The sequence below is a fragment of the Equus quagga genome, chromosome 21, assembly GCF_021613505.1.
Source record: "Equus quagga isolate Etosha38 chromosome 21, UCLA_HA_Equagga_1.0, whole genome shotgun sequence".
Classification (NCBI taxonomy): domain Eukaryota; kingdom Metazoa; phylum Chordata; class Mammalia; order Perissodactyla; family Equidae; genus Equus; species Equus quagga.
The window spans coordinates 8,818,121-8,843,377 of NC_060287.1; positions in this window are offsets into that span (position 1 = coordinate 8,818,121).

Below are 25,257 nucleotides of genomic sequence, written 5' to 3' on the forward strand. Positions count from 1 at the left end.
GATAGATAGATAGATAGATAGATAGATAGATAGATAGATAGATAGATACTTACGTGTGTGTAAACGTTTACGTATATTTAAAAATAGGAAAAGGAAGCTGGAGAAAGATTTTAAGCACTAGCATGAATGATCACATTGCACTGTTAGTAGATCTGCTTGCTGTTTGAGGAATGGATTAGGAGGACTGAGAGCAAATGTGAGGAAATGAGAAAGAAAGCCAAAGGTGTGGTCGGTGGTCACTTAGCCTGAGGAGAAGTGGATGGATTCCAACACATTTAGAAAATAAAAATGATAGACTTTGATGATGATTGCTTATACGAGACAGAGGGAGGCCACTGTCAAGGATTTTGTTCATAAACCAAATAGAGAATGGAATTTTTATAATATAATCTAGAGGAAAATAGTCCCAATGTAAATTTTGCCTAACATATGGTATATGTTCACTTTGACGAATTACCAAATCAAGTAAATCTGGAAATCAAAATTAGGATGTGGTTCTCATCCCTACAATGATCTGTAGTTCCTACTAGGAAATGATCTGGATAGGTTGCCTAGTCATGAAGCTGAATACACTAGTTTATTGAAAATAAAAACTATAGAAAAAAATTCCTGTAGCATACACATATACATACACTTTCTTTCGGTTCTCTGCTAGCAAATAAAAACTTTCCCAGTTTCTTGAAGTGGCTTTTCAGCACAAAGAAACCAAACCAAAGATATAGAAACCAGCAACAAAAAATTTGTTTATTGCATCTCTAGCAAAATCACATAAAGGTATTTCACAATATCATCTAGTCTAGTCACCTTCCTTCAGACATGTGCTATATTATTATATCTATGCCTTATTTATTTTTGCATCCATGGTGCCCAACATACTCCTAGCCACATAAGTTTGGAATGTCAGCTGGGGTCTGTGTGACTATTAAATAACTTGCCTGAGGTCATAAGGCTGATCAGAAAACAGAAAGAAGGAAAAATAAAACCAGGCTTTTCCTCTCCTTTCTGATAGTGTGACATTCTTTCTGCCAGTCTCATCTCACGTCTTTAACCCAATTTGCCATTCTCCTCCTTGTTCAGGCAACGCCTGAAACTACTTCTGGGAATGATAGCCTTGTCCTGGTTTGCCTTATTTCAAAACAGTTCATCTCCACAGGTCTTCACTGAGTCTCATCTAACTACTGTCTTACTTAGATCACTATGACTGAAGATCAATTAATGTTTTACGGTTACCAGGTTTGGAAAGTTTGGTATTTCTCTATGCTTCCTTCTAGTAGGTGTTTGCTTCTTGCTGCTCAGATGACCTGTGGTCTGATTTAGCCTCATTTATAATTGTCTTATCACTGTCCTAGCCAATGTCATCAATTACCCACCTCTTTCTACCTCATTTTGGTCTCTTCCTCAGAAATGGAAAATCTATGACTGTCCAGAATATTTCTAAGAAGAATTTTATAATTAGATTAAGGATCACCTGAGTAAGAGAATGAGAAAGTTAATTTCTTGTAGAGATCAGAAGGATGACATATTTGGGTTAGAATCTGTAGCATGCCTCATCAAATTTATGAAGTGTGCAATATGTGATAATTCTCACTCAATAAACAACTATTTTAGTTTTTGTAGAATGCTCTCCTTTTGTCTAAGAACCTTCTCACAAACCCAGTATTTATTTTGAGACCTGTTTTTGTTTTCAGTTGCTAATTAATACCTGGTGAGATCTTAACTGATACTTCAGATAGAAATTAGCGATGTCTCAGAGTATGACTAATCCAGGAAATATTTGCATTTTAAAACGAACCATAGATTTTAACGGATGAAGTCAAGGCACTGGGTTTCTAGACAAATACACTGTGATTTTTAGGCAGAGGGAAATTTTCTCATTTATCCATAGATTTTATTTGAGCATTTTAGGCTTAAACTAGAAGGGTGAATGTTGTGGTTACTGGAGATGGAATAGGGCCATGTCACACTTCTTTAAGGATACTCCCATAGGTTATATAGAAAAAATTTCAGAAAGAGACTAAAGTTGGTACCTAGAAAGAGAAAATCTCTGAAATGTTGTGAATAGCTGTTGGGTGATAATGTTTCATTATAAGAATTTCCTACGGGGGAACAATAAATTCATAAATAAGAACTTGGAGTGTAACTAATTCTGCACTACTCATAACAATCTTTCACAAAAATATTCAGTTAATGGAAAATAGAAATTGCCTCAAGTCTTTTAAAATGTTGTCCCATGTATGCCAAATCTTTTTAGATCATCATAAAATTATGTACCCCTTTTTTTCATATTTCTCCAAGAAAGTGAAATGTTTTCAATCAAAGCTTTTAATATATCACAGTTTGAAATAATAGTCCTGATCACTGTGAACTGGATTTCCAGTATCTAAATGTTAGAGTCATTCATTACCTTTAATAATGTAATGAGAATTGATCCAAAATAGTTTTTCCTTGTCTAAGGTAACATTACTTATTCCATTCCTTACTGAACTGTTCAGCTCTTAAAGTCTTCTAAAATCTGGCACCACTGTGCCCAGCCAATCATGTTTCCTTGTGACATCCAGCACTTACAGAACATTTTGAAATCACATCATGTTCATGTCTACTCTATGCCTTCACATTTCTTCACTCTGCATTGTTCATCACTGCCCTGTTTTACCTTCTTTATAGAGGCTATGGTTCTATGTTCTTAACTCCCAAGCCAGAAAAAAACTGAAACCGGTAAAACCTGAGTGATACTTATTCAATAAGTAAATGGAGCCTTCCACGGCTGCTCACTAGCTGCTGACCTCCCCGTCCTTGACGAACTAAAATATAATTTTGTGTCTAATGACATAAATTCTTACAAAATGAGTCTTTCAGGTTAGTAATCATATACTGCGACTTTGTTTTTTTTCAGGGAAACGTTCATTCTGAGCTCACATCTGTTGCTAATCTCCTCTTTTCTTTTCCTCCCCAAAGCCTCAGTGCGTGAGTATATCCTAGTTGTAAGTCCTTCCAGTTCTTCTGTGTGAGCCACCACCACAGCATGGCTACTGACAGACGGGTGGTGTGGTTCTGCGACTGGGAAGTTAACTTGGCCTGCCGAAGCAGTGAGAGCACTGAACTTCAACCACTAGGCCACCAGTGCTGGCTCATATCCTGTAACTTTTATTTCTGTTTTCTGATAGAGGACACAGTTTTATACTTCTTATGTGTACCCTATATCACCTGCCACAATAATTGAATGTTTTTGATAAATTGCTATTGATCAACATTTAAAATATGGATATGGCTTTAAGACATTCAATCTCATACAATGATCCTGTCTGTGCCTCTCTAATACAATGATCCTTTCTTTCGTTTGTGTGCTAAACCCTGAGATAAGTCAAGACATATAAACTATGCTCCCTTTGCTTATAGAAAACATGTTTCATTGGAAAGTTTAAAAATATAGAAGAGAAGTAAATGGAGACTAATATAAAGTCATTTCATGTTCTAGTGCTTGTAATTTACTTAGAAAAGACTCTCAGAAATGTTATTGCATTTAATTAATAAAACTACCCTAATAGAAATCACTTGTACTTAATTTTACAAATTAAGACACTGAGTTTTTTAAGTAACCTTATTAATTTCACAAAGGATTTCAAATTTAAAGAGAATTTTATTTTTCTCTGATAGAGGAACTATAATCCTAGTGAGTTAATTTGTACTAGACTTCTGCTATAAGATAGAAATAATCTAGAAACATACAATTTTTTTTCCAGGATTAGAATTCTACAATCCCCATGATAACTTGCTTGAGTAATTCATTACCATCATGGCTAAACTCTTTTCTTCCTTGTGTCTAATTAGCAGTATTGCAGCAACTTATGATGATTTTATCTTTGTCGTGACCTTTATAAATTTAGAAAAACATGGTCAATATGATTCTTATAATCAAGCTTAGTACACTTGAAAACAGGTATCAATTATCCCCTTAACCTTCTATTTCCTAATCTAAATATGTATTCACGACTGTTCTACATTTTTCCATAGGACCACTTTTTTTTTCTTTTAAATATCTTGATAATTTTCTTGCTCATGTTGAAGTGGAGCAAGAATTATTGAGATAAATACAGATTATACTAAAAGCTTGCTTTTTCTAACAAGTTATAAAACTTATTTAAAGAAGACTTTATGTTAGATTTCTTTCTATAATATTTTATGAAATTGAATTGTAGAAATATTGTAGAAATATGAATATTCTACATTTTATGAAAATTTTTGGAAACAAATGAACAAAAATCTGACCAATATCCTAAAGTGTCTACTATGCTGAAGACACTGTCCTGTGTCATGAGACTACAAGTAAGTTTTAGAGGCCGACTTGTTTTCAAAGTATTTGTGTTTTGATTATGATGACATGGCAGAAAAAAATAAAGAGATAATTAAAGCATAAAAATAACATACAAAGATAGAAACGAATGAAAGGAAGGAGGGTGGGGGAGGTGAGAAAAAGCTATCACAGCAGTGTAGATTTCTTGCCAAATCAATGACCTTGGCAGGGGAGTTAAAAATAGTTCAGAGTAAAGAATTTTCATATAGTGAGAGTTTTCAAAGGTTTTTTTCTTTGTAGTGTTTCAGATTTATTTACTTATTTTTAAGACTTTAGGGGGAGCAGTTTTAAGTTTACAGCAAAATTGAGGGGGAAGTACAGAGATTTCCCAAACGCTTCCTGCCCCAAGACATGCATAGCCTCTCCCATTGTCAGCATCCCCACCATAGTGGTGCTTTTGCTACAAGTGATCAACGTACATTGACACATCATAATCACCCAAAGTGCAGAATTTGCATTAGGGTTCACTTTTGGTGTACGTTCTATAGATTCGGACAAATGTATAATGATATGTATCCATCATTATGCTGTCATACAGAGTACTTTCACTGCCTTAAAAATCCCCTATACTCTACCTGTTCAACCCTCCCCCGCACCTCAATCCCTGGCAACCAATGATCTTTTTACTGTCATCATAATTTCGCTCTTTCCAGATGTCATATAGTTGGAATCTTACTGCATGCAATCTTTTCAGATTGGCCTTTGGTCCCTTTTTTTAAGAAAGATTTTTTATTCAACTACTATATTGTCCTAATTAGTTAAGACCTATGAAGCTTTTCATAACTAATCTGTCTCCGAACTCATTCTAATCCACCTTCCTTCCTATCCTCACTGTGTACCACTCACATCAGCCTTTTCTCTCATTTGGACACACAGAACTTCTCCCTGCCTTAACTCTGCATGTGGGCTCACCCATGTCTAGAATCCGTCTGTTCTAGGTCCTCATATAGTTGATCATGCTTGTCATCCAAATTTCTTATCTGATTTTATCTCAGAATCCTTTCTCTCACCGCTCTAATTTTTTCTGCCTTATTTATACCACCGTTAATCTTCTATTACTTTTTTTTGAATGAACAAAAAACCCCCACAGTAGTACTTTTTAAATAAATTATAGTCGACATAGTAAAATTGACTTTTTCCTTTTGGTGTGCATTCTATGTTTTTTAACACGTTGAGATTTGTGTACCCACAGCTATAAACTAGATACCCAACTGTTTCAAAATCCCCAGAATACTCCCTCCTGCTATCCTTTTATGTATAGTCACCTTCTCAACTCACTCCAAAGCAAAGCGTTCACTGATCAGCTCTCCATCACTATAACTTGATCTCTGTACGAATTTCATATAAATGGAATCAAATAGTACCTAACATTTGAGACTAGTTTGTTTTGCTCAGCAGAATGCCCCTTCATTCAAGTTCTTATTTGTATCAATACACTCCTTTTTTATTCATGAGTACCATTCTATTTCATGAATGTACCACTGTTTGGATATTATTTATGTTTTCAAAGACATTTGAGTTATTTCCCATTTTTTGTAAATTTGAATAGAACAACTATGAACATTTGTGTACACATTTCTTGTATAAGCAAAATTTTTCATTTTTCTAGCATAAATATCCAAATCTAGGGTAGTTGGATCGTATAGTAACTTTACATTAAAATTTTTAATAAACAGCCGTTTTTTTCAGAGTAGCTGTATCATTTTGCATTCCCACCAAAATGCTTAGCTTTCTTACTAGTATTTGGCATTGTCAGTATGTTTTTATTTTAGCTATTCTGATATGTGTCTAATGGTATCTCATTGTAGTTATAATTTGCATTTGCTTAAACACTGATAATGTTGGACAGCTACCATGTGCTCATTTACCTTCCTACATCTTTTTTGGTAAGGAGTCTGTTCATGGTTTGTATATTCTTTTAAATTGGGCTGCTTGTTTTCTTATGTTCTAAGTCCTTATATATTCTAAATAAGTCCTTTGTTAAATATGTGATTTGAACATATTTTCTTCCAATGTGTAGCCTTAAAAGTTATTCTGTCTTATATTATTCTGCCCCCCCTTTTTTTTCATAATACTTAACAGTTTCTGAAGTTGTCTTATTTATTTATGGGATTACTTATTTACAATCTATACTCTACAAAACATATAAGCTCCATGCTTGCAGATCCCTTCCTTATCTTCACAGTAATGGAGCAGTGCTAGAATTATTAGCAATACAGTAGTTAACAAATACATGAAACACGAACTCAGGAATGCACCTTGTGTTAGTTTCAAGTGACTGCTGTAAGAAAATTCCGCAGACTTAGTAGCTGAAAGCAACACATCTTCTCTTATAGTTCTTGAGGTCAGAAGTCCAAAATCAGTTTCACTGGGTCAAAATCCGGGTGATAGTAAAGCCACACTGTCTCCACAGCTGACAGGAAGAATCAGTTTCCTTGCTTCATTGAGTTTCTAGAGGCTGTCCTTATTCCTTGGTTCCTGGTACCTCAACCCTCCTGCTAGAAGACCACCTTCTGTAGTCAAATCTCCCTCTCCCTCCTTCTTAAAAGTATACTTGTGACATACTTGTGCATTTAGAGCCAATGCAGATAATCCAGAATAATCTATCCCTTCCAAGATCCTTAATTTAATCACATCTGCAAAGTCCCTTTTGCCATATAAGGGAACGTTCACAGGCTCCAAGGATTAGGACCTGGGAATCTCTGGAGACCGTTATTGAGCCTGTCACACATCCCAAACTATGATGATACTGCTCGTATCTAAATTCCTTAAGCACTCTGGTCTGAACCTGAGAAAATTGCATGTGATTCTATACTTTGATCATTTATGATCTAGGTGTTATATATGTTTTAATTATTTTTACTCTCAGCAACCAGGCTGTAAGCCTCTTAAGAATCAGCATTATGGCTTCTACTTTACTACTATTCGACAAGTAAATTCTTGTTGAATCCCTACATTTTCAGTCAGATAATGGATTGACAAGCTGTGATTATCAGACACCTGAATCATTAGTAAAGTCAATTGCAATCATCATCTGGGTCAGGGAATTTTCCCAGGCTCCAAACTGCTGAGTAGAATCAATTCTTTAAATAAATTTGTTTTCATGCCAGGACTAACCTTACCTAGAGTCTTCTTTCCATCTCTCCATCTCTTTCTGTTTCTGTTTCTCTCTCTTCCTTTCTTCCTTGTCCCGTTTCTTCCTTGCCTTTTTCTTCCTATAAGACATGAGTTCTCTATAAGAAAAATTATGGCTATTATAGTATATTTTTGATGGTTCAAACTGATTCATTTTATTCCTCTGCTCAAAGAAAAAGAAGCAAACAGTTTAAGGAGAATCTATGTGTTTTCTTTTTCCCAGGAAAATTGGATTTAAACTTTATCAAGTATTGTACTGTTTCTATATAATAAAGAAGTCTGAGAAAAACAAAAAATACTTTGTTTATTATACTTTTCATCATTTTAACTATTTTTTCCGGTTTCAAAGAAAGGATATATTAAGAATACAAGCTTACATAAATATTATGTAGCTTATTCATCTGTGTCGTCTTCTAGACTTTCTTCATATTGGTAGTAGAAGTGTTGTTTGAAAATAATTTAATATAATGTTCAAAATGACTAGACCTTTCATATATCTTCAATGTAGCTATAAGTTCATGCTTTTTACTTCAATAACTTATGAATTCTTTTTTCACTTTTATGTCAGTGCTTACACCTGTGGAAAGAAATAAAAGCAAATTAAAACTAAAGTACAGTTCCAGTTTCATCTTAAAGATTCACTTTCATTTTTAAAATCAATATTATTGGCTTCCCATTTTGCCAACATCAGATGACAGACTTTTATAACTTTTTTAATCAGAATCTTCTACTATCTATATATCTTTGAGTGAACAGAAAGTATATTATCTTAAATTTGAAGAAAATCTTAGACTATTTTCATCCCAGATAGGTTTATAAGCCCCAGGAATTTTTTTTGCTATATTCCATGAAAACAAAAAATTTAAAAAATGCAATAAACAAGCTAGAAAAAAGAATGAAGAAATAATCAAATAAAAATGTATTTGTGTTTAATTCCTTTTCTCAGTCAATCTTCCACCATAATACCTGAGACATGTATTGTCTGGAGTAATATTTTCTTAAAGCTTTGAACACATGGTTTAGTTTTATATGCCTTGATCATATAATCTAAAACGTACAAATGCAATATGTCATATTCTTTTTTCTTTAACAAACAGAAATCTATGATTAAAGTTTAGCTCACAATGATAAATTTGCACACTTGAAAGCATTATTTGAATAATTTCTTCCCAGATGTTATACCAAGTTTGAGAAATTGTTCCATTAAAAATTTATAGAATTGACTTCTTGAGTAATGAAGACAACCATCTCAGCAGATAGAACAGCAAACAAAGTTTGACTTTCTCAAAAATTGCTTTTGACATGATATTTGACAGCTTTTATTACTCTTTTTTTAACATCTGGAGTTGAAAAATGGATTTATATACTTATGCTGGAACCGCTCTGATACAACAGATAATCCCTCAGACACCAGGGAAAGTTTAAAATATGCTAAGAAATTTCATCAAGAGAAAAGGAATTATTGGTCACTAATTTCAATTATCATAATAATGTTTGAGTTTTCCTATGGAGAATATTAGTAATGATGAATTAGAAAAATCTTATTTTTATTTACTTAATTTATTATCACATAAAGTCATTTTATGGAGATGTACTTTCATTTTTAAAGAATATCAATATTTTTTATATATTTTCATATTTAAATATGCCCACTACTATTATAGTTAAATATATGATGGAGCAGATGCTAATAGTTAGAGATAGCTTGAGGCTGGGGCAGTGAAGTGATCTTACATTACATATTCAATTCAATATTCAAATTTATATTACAATAGTCCATCGTTATACTGCATACTGAGAGCATTGTTGAAAGAATATTAAATAATAAGTGGTACTCAGTTAGCAAAAACTAGACAAATAAGGAAAGGCCAGTATACAGAGTTCGGGAAAGTTAATACACCGTAAACTGAAGTTCAGGAAAGCCAGGGAATTGATAATTCTTAGAATAGTCATATGGGAATGTGTGTCTTTATTTCCCACAGCAATTAATAGAAGACACAATTTGATTAAATGTGGGGTGGATATGTAAGTGTCAAGGAGAGCAATGGTTTGGGTGTCCCCATATTGGTTAAGAGGGAATGTAGATGCGAGGAACTGGAAGTGCAGCTTTTCAGTTTGCATCTCCAGCATCTCTTATAGCAGAGAAACGAATGTAGAAACAGGGAAGAGGGACTTACCGGGAGATTGAAGTTCAGGAGCAGGAATCAGGCATTTTAAAGAAACCCAGCGTGCAGCCCTGAGATTCGATCTCTGAAAATGGAAGGAACGGGAACCCAAGAATTTGGTGCCGGTTTTCCATTTACTGGAACTTGGTTACCGGTCAGGACAGAACCTGCCCCAAGGCTAGGTTAATGCTGATTCAGTGCACTACAGTCTTAAAGATAATTTATTCCCAGAGAGTCAAATCCAAATTGATCACTGAGACTGGGAAGAAGGCTTAATCTAGAACTGGTATTGACTTCAATGATAAACGACTTCACCAGCAGGAAAACAGTCAAGAAAACAGTGAATACAAAACCAGAGTGCTGCACAACCAGAAGAACCACAACTACAATACATCACTGTGTACTGGGGGGCTTTGGGAAGAAGAAGAGGAAAAGAAAAAAGAAAAAAAGATTAGCAACAGATGTTAGCTCTGGTACCAATCTTTAAAAAAAAAGGCACAAAAGCACAGTGTGGTAGACCAAAAATAAGCTTTGGAATCCAACAGTAATATGTGAATGGTCCACTTTGAATAAGTTGTTTGTATTCCTTCTGAATCTCAGTTTCTTCATTTATAAAAATCAGGTTAAGAATAGATGGCCAGAACTCTTTCAAGACAAACTGCTGTACTCAATCTAGTTTAACAAAATAATAATAAAAGGTGGTTATGGGAGTAGGTGGGTGAGATTAAAATAATCTAGTAAGCCCCATGGAGAAGGGAAAGGTATGTAATTTTTTACAATCAAGAAAATTCAGGAAAGCAGATGGGCTAGAGATAAGAATTGGGTAGTTTATAGAATAGGTGAGTATTTAAAGCCACTGCTTCAGTCTGTGTCCTTCTGCCAAAATCCTTTAGTGTCTATCTGTGGGGTGGGAATCAAGTCCACAATCCTACTATATCCTGCCCCAGCAGTCTATCCAATCCGTTCCAGTGAAATTGCTATCAGAATTTTCCTCATAGCAATGCTCATCTCATTCATTCGGTGTGAGCTACATGTAGTCTTCTCTCTATTTTTCAAACACTTTAAACTCATTTCCGCCTCAGGGATATTGCACTTGTGATTCTTTGTGCCTGGAATACCAACCTCATGACTGACTCTAATCTGTCAAATCTTGCAAGTCATACTTCATTAGTTACTTCATCAGAGAAATTATCTCAGGCCCTTCACAAAGTTTTTTTCTTTTACGTTAGAGCATCTATCACAATTTGACTTTTGCAAGTTGATTTATATGTTTAGTTTGACATATCTCCCATTCTTACAATATCATTTCATGGATATTACCTTAAGAGTGATGATGTTTTTTGTCTTGCGCACTGTATACAAGTCTTTAAAAGAATGCACTCAATGCATTTGATGAATAAAAATGAGATGGGCAGCGTCGTGGTCCACTCATTCTCTTCCCTGTTCTTGATCTCCATCTTTCTACATCCAGATGAAGCCTGCAAATTTCAGGAGACAACTAACAAGGAGTTGGTAGGTAGAGAAATGCTTTTGGTATTCCTACAGGTAAAAGAATTATTCACATTGTTTTGACCAGCAAAAAAATTATCCTGTAAAAGTCCATGCTTTTCTTTTTTTCCTCAGTTTTATTGAGATATAATTGACATATAACACTGTATAAGTTTCAGGTGTACAACATAATGATTTGATATATGTATATATTGCAAAATGATTACCACATTTTAGTACATCATGAACTGTATCAAGTTAAAGTACAAAAATACCGGAAGTGTGGATTAAAAATCCCATCCTTTGAATAGAACAGAGAAACATTTTTAAAAAGAAAAAGAAAACCTACAAACAGGACTAGGAGTTATGCTTTCATTTTGTGAAACTAGTATGTCAATAAACCAAAATTTATGTGGGTCAAATGAGATACCTAGAATTACCCACTAATGATTTGCAAAAAAAACCTTGTCATCTATTTTGCTCTCATTTTAGTAAATGATGATCAAGGGGCTATTCATTCAAAAATTTTACTACTTCTCAAATTTATTGGTTCTGTCTCTGGAAAACCCTGACTAATACACTCTGCCTGTTTGTTCAGTTCAAGTCCTCGAGGCATTGGAGGATGCCTACCTACCTTGAGGAGGGCAATTTGCTTTACTCAGTCTATGCTGGTCTCATCCAGAAACACACTCACAGACGCGCCCTGAAATAATGTTTAACTAAATATGTGGGCACTTCATGACTCAGGCATAGAATTAAACATCATAGAGTGAAACACTGCAATATTTAAAGATGAAGTGATATGCGACATGGTATTTACATTAAAATAATATGTGATAGATTAGGAAGGGCCCTGGGTTGATGATTGTTGGGTCATCAAAAACAAAGAAAATTAGGGGCTGGCCCCGTGGCTGAGTGGTTAAGTTCGCGCGCTCCGCTGCAGGCGGCCCAGTGTTTCGTTAGTTCGAATCCTGGGCGCGGACATGGCACTGCTCATCAGACCACACTGAGGCAGCGTCCAACATGCCACAACTAGAAGAACCCACAACGAAGAATACACAACTATGTACCGGGGGGCTTTGGGGAGAAAAAGGAAAAAATAAAATCTTTAAAAAAAAAAAAACACAAAGAAAATTAGAGAAACTGTTACAACAAAGAGAAGCCTAAGGAAACGCAATTGATAGATGTAATATGATATCTTGAGTGACGTCCTGGAACAAAAAAAGGACATATGGTAAAACCTAGAGGAATATGAATAAATATGGACTTTATGCACTAATATATTAATATTGGTTCATTTGTTATAAAAAATGTGTCATAACTATATAAGTTGTCAATAACAGAGAAAACAGGGTGCGAGGTATATGAGAATTTGTACTATCTTCCTAATTTTTCTGTAAGTCAGAAACTTTTCTAAAATATACATTTTATTTTTAAAAATTACAGTAGGATTTCCAATGTCATACCAGCATCATGCTATTAGTTTTCAGTCCCCTAGTGTGACGCTAATGCACAGCCTTTGCGCTTCTGTTTAGGATTTTTCCATGCCCTTCGGTCATCCTCCCATCCCTCCCTAGTTAGTCACAATCTTCATAAAATAAAGAAGTTTCGAATGTCTCTTGTATTAATTCTTCTCATAAAATCTTTTGTATTAAACAACTAAACACAAGCACGTTTTGGATAAGATTACATACCTGTTAGCCAAAAAAATCTAAAGAGAGTAGAAATAAGACAGAAATAATCTGTACTGTTCCTGGGGAAATAATAGTAAAACTTTAAAATATGACCATTGACTAGTATGTTCCATGGTGCCTTGTCTTAAATTCAGCACTTTAGAGTCTGGGAAGTTATTGGGAGGTGCTATTTAAAGAAAAATAATGTTTAATGAAAGCTATGTAATTACCTTTAAAAAGATGACATAAACCAACTAAATGCTTTTTCCTTTCTTTTCTTTTTTTTAGTAGGAATTATTTTCATTCAAGACGGTAGTGCTAGTTATTTTTTATTAATGAAAATCTCTAATGATCAGTTTTATATGTATTTGATTAATTAGAAATTAAGTTATATATAAATGTAGTTTGGTTGGAATGCAGGATTCCTCAGACAAAATAATTAGAATTCTTCGTGATAGTAGAATGGTTGATAATACAGGGTAACAGAACCTAAAATATGAAGATCAACAATCTGTTAAGCTAGCCGTTGCCTGGTTTTAGAAACACTATTTTAGAGACAATTATTCTGAGCCTACTAAATACTTAACATTGTGCTAAGACCTTCAAGAGGGAATAAAAATCAGTGAGATAAAATCCTTATCTTCACAGTACTTCATAGTGTAATTGTGAGGGCAGGAGGTGATGAAGAGATGAAAATAAGACAAAAACATGACTATAAAGAAAAGTTACCAACTTAAGCGTCATAAAATAAGAGGCAGCTAGAGGAGAAAAGAGCAGAAATTTTCCATAGACCAGGTGATATCATTACAGAACTGATATAAAGGCAGCGATAGCAAAAGAGGACATGACAGAGAAAGTGCATCAATGAATAAAATTCTCGTTGTTAAGGTTCTAATTATCAAGGAAGGTAATAGAAGGAAGAGGCAAATCAATTGCAATGAAGTATGAGAAGCCCAAAGAAACAACACACAGAGTATAGATGAATGGAACATTTGGGAAAGGTGGGAAGCAGGCTTGATTGACGAAACAATAATTTTGGTAAGTTTTCCAGGATGAAATGGAGTTTTTCAAAGAATTAAACATTCCAGGTGGAGCAGCAAAAGCATCTACAACATCTCCAGAATCTATAGAAATTCACATAGGATATTTTAGTGCATAATGAAGATAACATTGAGAAGTTGAGCTGGGGTAAGGTTTTGAAAGTCTGTGTGTGGGCCACCATAAAAAGTGGTCCAGTTTCAAAGGCGGTTGAGAACTGAGAATGGTGAATCAGGATTGGTTTTAGTTGCTCTCAATTTGTTTGATAACAAACTAATAAACAAGCCACAAAAGGCATATTCACAAGTATAAGGGTTCAAGTGAGTCATTAAGACACAAACGTCCCCTTTGTTTCCCAAGAAGGCTACCAATGGAAATGACCAAAGGAGTCTCTAGAGAATGAGAAATGTCAAGTCAAAGGAAGCAGAACACTATTAGGCTGAAGGTATTGGCCCTGTCATTAATAATGAGCCTAATTACCATATAAATTTTGCTCATTGTGCCACTGTTAAATTTGTTTTAGTTTTGTTTCTTAATGTACCTTTGAGTCTAATATAGAAGGTCTGGCATACCTCCCACTGACCATAGTGACAAGTTAAGGCCTACAAATATTATTTAAAATGCTATCAGTTAAACACAACATAGTTTGAACATTTGGAGTCATAGTGGCCTGGCCAATTTTTATCTTTTGGGAAAACAATGCAGGTAGTATAATAATCCCTCAACTGGAAATAGAACAGAGAAGGAGACTGACAGCAGGGATCGGATACCATTGTAATTGCCAAAATAAAGGATGACAAGACCCCAAAATTACTGCAGTAGATGTGGGAATGGAGAGGTTATATGTGAAAGTCATCTGTGAATGAGAAGTAATAGAATGAATCTGGATGATAAAAGAAGAGAATAACAATCCTTCTACTTGTGGGAATGGGTAGTGACTAGCAAAAGACATTTTCTTGGAAAATAGCAGATTTTTTAAATTTAGAGTGCAGAAAATATTTTTAAAAACACAGTAACTAGAGTACTACTGCTTTGCTTAGAACCCTGGCTCCACCATTTTCTTGTGTGGTCTTGAGCAGGTAATATAACCTCCTGTGTTTCCGTCTGCTTATCTGAAGTTAGAGTCTAATGATAGCAGTAGTCACAAGTTTGTGCCAAGATTAAATAGATAATAGAATTGTAACAATTAAAACAGTGACAGAAGCTCGAGACAGGGGAAACATCATTTTGAGATTCATGGATTCATGAATACGGAAATAAGATTACTAGCAGTGAGATGGGAAATTGGAAGAGAAATGAGTAACAGAACTTGCAGAATCTTGATATTTAAGAATTCGAATAAGACAGAAAAATATATCAAATTAGAAAAAAAGAAATTAGAAAGAAAAAAGAAAAGAGAAGAAGAAAAAGAAGCAAGAGAAGATGCAAAAGAAGCCAATGAGAGGAGATGGACTTTGAAAGATGCAGATAAAATTACTGATTTGTGAGAGGAAAGGAACATAATACGTTGTGACAAAAATGTGAATTTATGCTAAACATAGGCAATATTGAGTAATGTATTAGTAAAAAGAGCACAATCTGAAACTTAGGAGCTAAGTCTGTAGTAAAAACTTCTTTTGACATATTGGTAAGCTTAATAAGAGGACATGAAATGATACCATATTCAAAATTAAGAGACACACAATCGGTTATAGAAAGAAAGAAGATGTGGACAAACATGATTTGCTTTGCAATCTCTTCAAATACTAGAGACATTGGAGCTTGTATTTCATAGATGGAGAAAGATACACACAGGTATTAAATTATACAAGAAAACGTAATAATCATTAGAAAATACAGAACTTTTGTAGGGATTTTGGGGCATACCATTATTTGGTATTTTGAATATAATTTGAATCAATGACTCAGAACACACACACACACACACATCGATGTTGTTTGATTTTGCTTGCATAATGAAACTGGTAATACACAGCATAGTTAGAGTGAATGCTAAAGTCTTTCTACATCCACAAATAACTAAAGTTAATATTTGGTTCACTTTCCCCAAACATCTTTCTCATATAGTCTTAATTGACAATGCTTAATTCTTTTTTCTTTCTACTTTTTCCTATTTTTAAAATAAACAACCTTACTAAGATCATTGCACTGACAATCTTTAAAAAAATAATCACTTCATTAAAAATATTCAGGTATTCATGAAATATTGAAATATGGATAATGACTTGAGCATGTCACTAAAATGATCATCTGTCCCCAATTAATACTGATGTATTGCAGTTGGAAGGTCTTTTAATGATCACATTACTGGGAAATTATTGCTACTCATATAATTTGTCCTTATAATCATGTATTTATCAAAGATACAAAAGACAAGTCTCCCAGGAGGCTTATTAAAATCCCTATTCTCTTGATTTTTAATGGGTAAAGAAGATAGTTTTTCCATTTTTTTTCCTGAAATACCAACTGGGTTTTCATCAACAGAAGTATCATTTAAAATTATGCAATTGTCATATACATAAATCTCCATTTTTTAAAGGGCAGGAAATAATATGCTGAAATGAAGAATCACTTTAGCACTCTTTCTGCTCTATGAAGTCATAATCAAATCAAATAAAAATTATTTATTAAACATATATAGATGTAAGGCAATCTATTAACCACTGAACTTAAATAGCATTAAAACGGTAAGGTAAATATACATATTACTAGGAAACAAGTTACATGTAGATCCTTTCATTTACTTCCGAATTATTTTTAGAAATTTATGTAGCTCTACATTATTATTTTTAAAGTACATATTTCTGAATCCATATATTATGTTTTATTTTCCAAAAGCTGTGCGGCAATGTGTCCAGCAAGATAGAACCTCAAAATACAGTCTCTTTCTAAGTTCTATTTAGGCACCAATTCTCAGTTTTCAGTTCCAATGCCCTGGTTTGTCCTGTGACTGAGCATGCCAAGTTTGACACCATACTTAGAATGAATATCAAATACCATTACAGGTTCGTGGAGTGAGTAATTCTAAAGAACAAAGGATTTGTGATTTGTTGTTGGTGGCCTTAAATGCTCAGTGAAATTTCTCCAATGTAAAGTGATTCCCTTCCACCTTATTCCCTCCCCACCTGTAGGTACGGTACACCTTGGGGGCACTCCGCCCAGCTGGCACCTGGAAAGTGGGGAGTTACATTTTCCCACCTTGAGGGCGGAGTACCTACATAAACTATTTGAAATACTTCTGCACAAGAGATTTGTCTCTTCTTCTCCATTTATTAATTTATCAACTTATTCAATCACTTGTATTCTTATGGGTTTATGAATATTCATTTCATATGTTGCGTTATTCTCTTTTATGATTGCTCAAATTGTTTCAGCTTTGGCTGAACACCAGAGGACTTGTTCACTTGGTTCCTGTACTCCTTTGACATACCTCCCAGTCCCTGTAGTTGTGTATGTGTGTATGTGTGTGTTTGGGCACTTCCTTACTTTCCAGAATTCCAAGGTGCTACGGACTCATCTTCTGTATATTCTGCCCTCATCCTAGAGTCAGCCATTTCTACACAGAACCCTGGTTCCTTTTATTCTAGAACCGTATCAAGATACAAGATCTGGGCACTAGATGTGCTCATTGTGTTTTGTTTTGTTTTTGTTTCTTTTTTTCCTTCTCAGTAGAGAGAAAAAATTATACGTGTTTATACAAATCTGCATAAATACACATATCCATAAATATTTCTATATGTAACCATCTGTATCTATATTAAGCGAAACTTGAGTTTATTCTGGTGTCTCCAATATATTACCATATGCATAATTCTAGATTTCTCCTCTTGCTTATCTGTAAACTCCCACTCCAACAGTGAGAAACCTGACTTCCACCGTTTGTCATCTATTTATTTATTCTGTGTATATATGTATAGAAACACCAAGAGTATAAATCATGTTGATAACATGTACACTTGATATGACGTAATGACAATGGCATTTTACCTCTGTAGTCTTCCTTGCGGTAACTCCTATATAACTAGTGTTATCATCAAAAAATATCAGACAAATCCCAATTGAGGAACCTTCTACATACGATTTTAGTAATAGGAGAAACTGGGTGATCTCTGCATTATCTTCTCCCTTTTTTTAGTATATTTAAAACTGTTCTAAAAAGTAAAGTTTGATAAACGATTTTTTAAAAGGATTTTTAAAATGCTTCAGAGTGTGTTTACACATACAGATATCAATAATTCAATTGTGGTGCAAGATAATAAGTAAAGAAAGAAGAGTTACTATTTCAACAATGTCAGATGTGATACTTTTCCAGGAAAGATACATTTGTTTAACCATTCTCAGTGATAAATCATTGTCAGCTACAATTTTGCTCTGTCTCAGGTTTTATATTTAAAAGCTGTAAAAAATGTCTAATTAACAGTAGAATGGAAGAACTTGGAAATCAAAAATTTCAAGATATAAAAAGAATGCTTTTTAGGCTGTAGAAAACTTTTAAACTAAATGCCAGATTTAGTTTCAGTATAACCAAGAACAATGTTATAGTGTCAATCAAATGTGTTAGTATCCAGATGTAGAGTTAATATAATTATAATAACATGCATGATTTAATTGTCTATGCCATGTAACAAATTATCACAAACTTTCCAGTTTGAACTGACATACATTCATTATCTCACAGTGTCTCTGGGTCAGGAACCTGGGCAGAGCTTAGCTGGGTCCTCCTCTTAGCATGTCCCAACTGCAGTCAAGTAACTGGCAGGCTTTGTTTCTTTCTGGGGTTTGGGTTCTTCTTCCAATCTCACGTGGTTGGAAGAATTTAGTTCTTTTAAGTTGCAGGAGCAAGTTCCACATTTTCTTCTTGACTGTCTGAGGGGGCTCCTTTCAGTTCCGAGGGCCCTGAATTTGTTCCTATATGGCCATCTCACAAATTCTTGTACAATGTGGATCTTACTTCTTCAAAGTCAGTAAAAGAATTTCTCTCTGCCTGAGTGGCTCAGTCTCTCTTTAAGAGTTCACCTGACTCAGGATAATCTATTTTTTAGTTTACCTCAAGATCAATTGATATGTGACCTTAATTATGTTTGCAAAATCTCTTTATTCTTGCCATACAATATAACCAAATCATGGGAGTGATTTGATCATATTCACTGTTCTTCAAACACTCAAGGGGAGGGGATTATAGAGAATTTATATACCAGAGGGTGAAAATCTTGGGGACGTCTTGAAATTCTGCTGTCACACATGTATTTACTGCTTACTGTGTCAGTCATTAGGTAATGTTCACCTTGTAGAGTGTCTCATCTTAATTTGTAAATGTTGTGACGTTGTTGGGGTCAGTGAGTTAGATAATATTAAGATCTACATTTTAAAAATTAAGAACCAAAATGTAAATAGGTTTAATAATTTGTCCATAGATACACAGCTAGGAAGTGGTATAGTGGGGATTTGAACTGAGTTCTCTAACTCAAATTATTAGCCTCTGAGATATCAAACATTTACCTATTTAATTATTCACCAATTGTTACTGTGGAACCAACAGATGGAAAATGCAGTGCTACATACATTTATAAAAATTATGCATTTTTCTATTAAGAAGTGATGGTAAAATCAGTCAATATGCAAAATAGGATGAGTTGAGTCAGTTAAAAATGAAACACTGAAAGGCAGAAATCTCACAGTTGAAAATGTTGCGATGGAAAATGTGTTTTTAATATTTTATTTAAAATAATCTCAGATTTAATAAAAAGCTACAAGAAGAGTACTATTCTGCTAATCTAGGTAAAGAGTAGATTTCCAAAACGTTAACATGTTACTAGTGTGCACTTCCTAGAAAATCAGGACATTCTTACGTATAACCATAAATTATCAAAAGCGGGAAATTAACGTTGACATAATACTTTATTTTTTATTTTAATTTTAATTTTTATAGCAGTAACACTGGATTATAACATTATATAACTTTCAGATGTACATCGTAATATATTTCAAATTCTGTGCAGATTACATCATATTCACCTTCCAAAGACTAATTATAGTCCATCACCACACATGTCTGCCTAATTACCCCTTTTGCCCTCCTCCCTCCCCCCTTCCCCTCTGGCAACTATCAATCCAGTCTCTGTTGCTATGTGTTTGTCATTGTTTTTATCTTCTGCTTATCAGTGAGATCATATCGTATTTGACTTTCTCCCTCTGACTTATTTCACTTAGCATAATACCCTCAAGTTCCATCCACGTTGTCACAAATAGCCAGATTTCATCATTTCTGATGTCTGAGTAGTATTCCATTGCGAAATATAGGTGGCATAGTTTTCAACATCAGAGCAACACACAGTCACCACAATATGACCGCGGACTGGTGGTGTAGTTCCTTGACCAGGAAATGAACACAGGACATGGCAATGAGAGCCCCAAATCTTAACCATCAGAGCACCGCTGGCTGTGTATAGACACTCTTTTCCAATTTCCTGAAAATCATTCTCCATCTGTTCTTATAGAGCTTTTCATTCCGTTTTACAACTGCATGATTATTTTGTGGCTATACCACTTTATTAACCGCCCATTTATGTATGGGCATTTAGACTCTTTGCAGTGTCCTGTAAGTATAAGCAATGTTGCAATTAATAGCTTTGTGTATACGTATTTTCATGTTATTGGAGGTGTATCTTCAGCAAAAACTCCTAGAAGTGTAATTTTTAAGTCATAAGATAAACAGGGATGTTGTTTTGTTAGATATTGTCAAATTCTTCTCCCTAAGGGTTCTACTGATTGAAATTTGGGCCAGAAATATGTGAGCGCCAGTTTTCTCACAGTTACGTTAACAAAGTCTTTAGACTTTGGCACAAAGTTTTTTCCATTTTAGAACTGGAAGAAAACTTGAAGATGATTTATACCGACACATTTATTTTGCAGATGAGGTAAAGAATGCACTGCTTAAGGTTAGGCTGCTGTTGTTTAATTATAATGTCAAATAACATCTTGACACTTTGCATTAAAGGAAGATAAGGTATGATACAGAATGAAATTCACTAGTCTTACAGTTATAAAACCTAATTCTGTTTCTGCAGAATTGATGAAAACAGTTAAAATTCTGTTTCTTGAACATTCATACTTCTATAAAGATGAATGAGGTTTACTAACTTGTTAGCCCCCATTTCCAAAATGGGGAGAGGGATCTCTACCCTGTAGTTAAGAATAACCCAACTCGTTATGTGGTGTAATTTTTAAATAAATGAGTCTTATTTAAAATATATTTTTTTCCTAAATTTCCTAAAGGCTTATTGATTTTAAAAACATATTTTATACTATTTTAAATGATGTTTTAAAATAAGACCCATCACATACTCTCCAGTTTTAGGCAGGAAAAAACAGATTTTATTTCCCAAGGATTGTATGTAGGCTATGTATTTTGCAACTCTGTTAATTCCAATAAGACCTTACCAAATCTGGCCTTCAATTTTTCCACATAGATTTATAGGCTCAAACAGAGATGATACACAATCTCTGAGCGTAATCAGTGTACTCTGCTCTGCAAAATAAGCCTCCATGTCTGATTTCCTTGCCTGAATGCTTCTGCAAACATGTTATGACCTGTCCTGAGATATCCATTACTATTAGGGAGTGAAATGCTGGTGTTGTTGGATATACTCATTACTGTAGCCGACACTCCAGATTTATTTTGTGATATGTATATAATTCAGTTTAGTAAACACACAGTCCTGATTTATCTGGCCACATGGGACCCAAAAAGTCTTCAGAAGGATTCCTTTTTTCTTCCTAACACAACTGAAGCATTACAACCTCATCTCTGCTGGAAAGGCAATCTATCCGTCACCCTTAATTTTCCAAATCCTTTTAGGCCAGGCTTTGACTTCTACATGGTAAAAAGCACAGCTCTAACCTGACTTACATACTTGATATTTGATAATGAAAAAATGAAAATTTCTGACCAAAAAAATCACTAAGTTAGAGAGAAACAATTGCTATATTTAGCCTTTTTGTCTGCTTTAATTAACACTATGGGTATATTATTTGAAATACTAAACCAACATTTAAATTGCCCTTATCATTATTCAATCAAATATTGATTAAATTAGGAGCATCTCCACATTTTAATGAAAAACTCTAGTATCTAAGTTCTTTATTGTTTCTTGTTTATTCTGAGAGCTCTTTAAGGGCACCATTTTTATATGTTATTTGAAACTGTTGATTTTCTTTCAATAATATGAAATATGCACACGAAGTAGCACATTGTTTAAGAATTTTGATATAGTACATGTGCATTCAAGCATTTTCTGATATAATTATTTCTTTAATCTGTCTTTTCTCTCTGCCTTATTTTGCTTCTTTCTCCTTTTCTTTTCTGACTTTTGATAGCTTTCCTACAAAGCTAATATAAGCACATACACTCATGGAAGAATTATTATTTTAGATTTTTAAAATCATATTTCTTTTTCAAAGTATGGCTTTACACACATAATATTCTTTAGAGTTTAATCCTTAAAGATTATTGAAGAATGTGATTCTTTTCAAGATGGCGGCATACACGGGTTCTGAACTCACTTCTTCCCATGAACACAGCCAAGTTACAAGTATTTTTGGAAAAATTATCCTGGAATGAAAACTGAAAACTGGATAAAAAGAACCCCCACAACAAGGGCCAATCCTGACTGAGGCGAAAGAGGCAGAAATTCCTTCTGGAGAGAAAAAAAGCCACCTTCATGAGCAGCAGATCTTCACAGCCAGCTGGGTAGGAATAACCCGAAGGTACACAGCTCTCCCTGGAGGATTGAAGTCCTGAGTGGGGGCCCGTTACTGCTATAAGCATCCTTTATACTCAACACAGCTGAGACAAGGGTCTTACTATCTGGCTTTACTGGCTATTAACTGCAGAAGGGAATACCCCCAGAAAAGTTATCAGATGAAAGCAAAAAAACCAGGGTCTTAGGGGGCCCCTGCACAAACTCACCCATCTCAGAGAGCAACCTAAAATCACCAGCCAGAAGGCTGACAATCCTTTAGTGTAAAGGGTCTCACCTGGTAGGCTCTGGGTGCATCTCGGTGAGAGGTGAGACCTCTCTGGAGACTGAGACATTGGTGATGGCCATTGTTGTCACCTAGTACAGGCATGCTGACACAGACCCTGGCAGACGCCATTGAAGTTTTTCCCCTGGCCTGTTAGCCCAGGAGTCTACTACACACACTATAATGCAGATTTAATCCAGTTCAGATAGGGCAGACAGCCTGCCTTAGAGACCGGCCCCACACAACAGTAAGCCCTCAGGTTACTTGTCAGCGTGCATGGACTGGGTGCCATGATCCTTCCTCTACAGGCAGGCAAGTGTGATCACGTCTGTGGGGCAGGGCCTGTATGAGGACCAGATGAACTGTGGGGGGCATTGATCGAGAGGTGGGGGCCTCTGCAGTGGGGTGACAGGGTACACTCAGCAGCAGAAGGCCTGTGCTCCACAAATAGCCATAAAAAGGATCAGCCCCACCTCCCAATGCCTGATACAATCAGGTATTCCCCTGCTTAGGGCCAGCCCCACTCAGCTGCACTCCTAACAGAGTTGACAACAACCTTGCTGGCCCGAGGCCTATAGTAACTGTAAGTCCCTGAGTCTAGCAACCAACTACACTGGGTACCTACCCAATTAACAGGAAAGCTGCAACAGGGGTGTGCTATTAGACCTTGTAGCTAATGGTACCGAGGCTCCCCAAACCAGATTTACAAACAGCTGGCCAGAGAGGGAAAGGCTAGACTTCCTGGTTACCTGCACTAAGAGCAGAAGGACACATGTAGCCCACAAAGGGGTCACTCCTGGATCATTTGGACCGGTGATGAGAGGTGAGCACACTGCTGGGCCTCAAAAGGCATCTCTTAAATAAGGCCATTTCTCCAAGATCAGCAGACATAGCCAACTCATCTAATACACAGATATAGGCACAGGGAAAGAGACATAATGAGGAGACAAAGGAATACATTCCAAGAAGAGAACAGGACAAAATACCAGAGGGACTCAATAGCAGAGTAGATGATAGAGGAGAACAGCTCAGCGAGCTAGATGAAAGACGAGAGGAAATCACTCAAGCTGAACTGATAAAAGAAAGAGAATTAAAAAGAATGAGAACAGTCTAAGGGAACTCTGGGACAATATCAAGTGCACTGACACTCATATTATAGGTGTCCAAGAAGGAGAAGAGAGAGACAAAGGGGCAGAAAATCTATTTGAAGAAATAATAGCTGAAAACTCTCTTAACCTAAGGAAGGAAACAGACACCCAGGTACAGGAAGCACAGAGAGCTCCAAACAAGATAAGCCCAAAGAGGCCCACACCAGGACATATTATAATCAAAATGCCCAAAATTAAAGACAAAGAGAATCCTAAAAGCAGCAAGAGAAAGATACCAAGTTACATACAATGGAAAGCCCATAGGCCATCAGCAGACTTCTCAGCCAAAACCCTACAGGCAAGAAGAGAATGGGATGACCTATTTAAAGTGCTAAAAGGAAAAAAAAAACTACAGCCAAGAATACTCTATCCAGCAAGGTTATCATTCCTAATGCAAAGAGAGACGAAGAGCTTCCCAGACAAGCAAAAATTAAAGGAACGTATTACCAAGAAATCAGTTCTACAAGAAATGCTGAAGGGACCTATTTAAGTGGGAAAGAGATGACCACAAATAGGGAAAATAAAGTTATCCCCCCCCCCAAAAAAAAAAACCACCAGGAAATAAAAACACTGGTAAAGGCAAAACTATAGTAAAAGTAGCAGGTCAACCACCTATGGAGATAATATGAAATTTAAAAGACAAATGTACTAAAATAATCTATTTCAATGATAAGAGGGTAATGCATAAACACACACAAGAGATTAGATATGATTTCAAAAACATAAAATGTGGGAGGAAAGGAGTGAAAAAAGTTGAGCTTTTAGAAAGAGGTCAATCTAAAGAGACTATAAACTCAAAATAGATTGTTAAGTATGTAGATTATTATGTAGGAACCTCATGGTAATCACAAACAGGAAACCTAAAATAAGTAAACAAGTAAGACAAAAGAAATCAAACATATTACTAAAGAAAGCCATCAAACCACAACGGAGAGAGTAAGAGAAAAAGAAAGGAGTAGAGAAGGAGAAGAGGCTTCCTAACTCATTCTAAGAAGGCAACATTATCCTGATACCAAAACCAAACAGGGACAACACAAAGAAAAAAAATTACAGGCCAATATCACTGATAAACATTGATGCAAAAATACTCAAGAAAATACTAGAAAATCGAATACAACAATACAGTAAAAAGATCATACATCATGATCAAGTGGGTTTGATTCCAGGGATGCAGGGATGGTTCAACATCCATAAATCTATCAACATGATACATCACATTAACAAAAGGAAGAATA